The sequence below is a fragment of the Myotis davidii genome, unplaced genomic scaffold, assembly GCF_000327345.1.
Source record: "Myotis davidii unplaced genomic scaffold, ASM32734v1 scaffold1, whole genome shotgun sequence".
NCBI classification, from domain to species: Eukaryota; Metazoa; Chordata; class Mammalia; order Chiroptera; family Vespertilionidae; genus Myotis; species Myotis davidii.
The window spans coordinates 5,731,295-5,731,944 of NW_006294681.1; positions in this window are offsets into that span (position 1 = coordinate 5,731,295).

The following is a 650-nucleotide window of genomic DNA, read 5'->3' on the forward strand; positions in this document are numbered from 1 at the left end:
AGAGGAATGTTAGACAAGCTTCAGGGCCCTGGAGAAAAGCAGACAGCCCGAGTGTCAGGGTTGGCTGAATTCACGTACACACAGGTTAATGCCTCAGTCGCAGATTCATTGGACCTCACCATGTGCCATTATTTTTAGTTTCCTTTTTTTAGAACTTTTATTTATTGATTTGAGAGAGAGAGAGAGAGGAAGGAGGAGAGAGAAACATCAATTTGTTGTTCCACTTATTTATGATTTATGCAGTCATGGGTTGCTACTTGTATCTGCCCTGACCGGGGATCGAACCCGTAACCTTGGTGTATCGGTACAACACTCTAACCAACTGACCTACCCAGCCAAGGCCTAGTTTGCTTCTCTCCTTGAGGTAAAATGTATATGCTGTGCTCTGAGATGGATGGTAGTGATGGTTGCACAACAATGTGGATGTACTTAATGCCGCCGTACACTTAAAAATGGTCAAGACGGCAAATTCATGTTATATATATTTTGCCACAGTTTAGAAAAAACAAGAAAAATAAATTTTGATTAGCCACCTTAAAAAATGTATATACAGTGAAATACACAGCTCTTAAATGTTGTGAGATTGATTTTGATCTATGTCTACACCAGTGATGGCGAACCTATGACACGCGTGTGAGAGGTGACACATT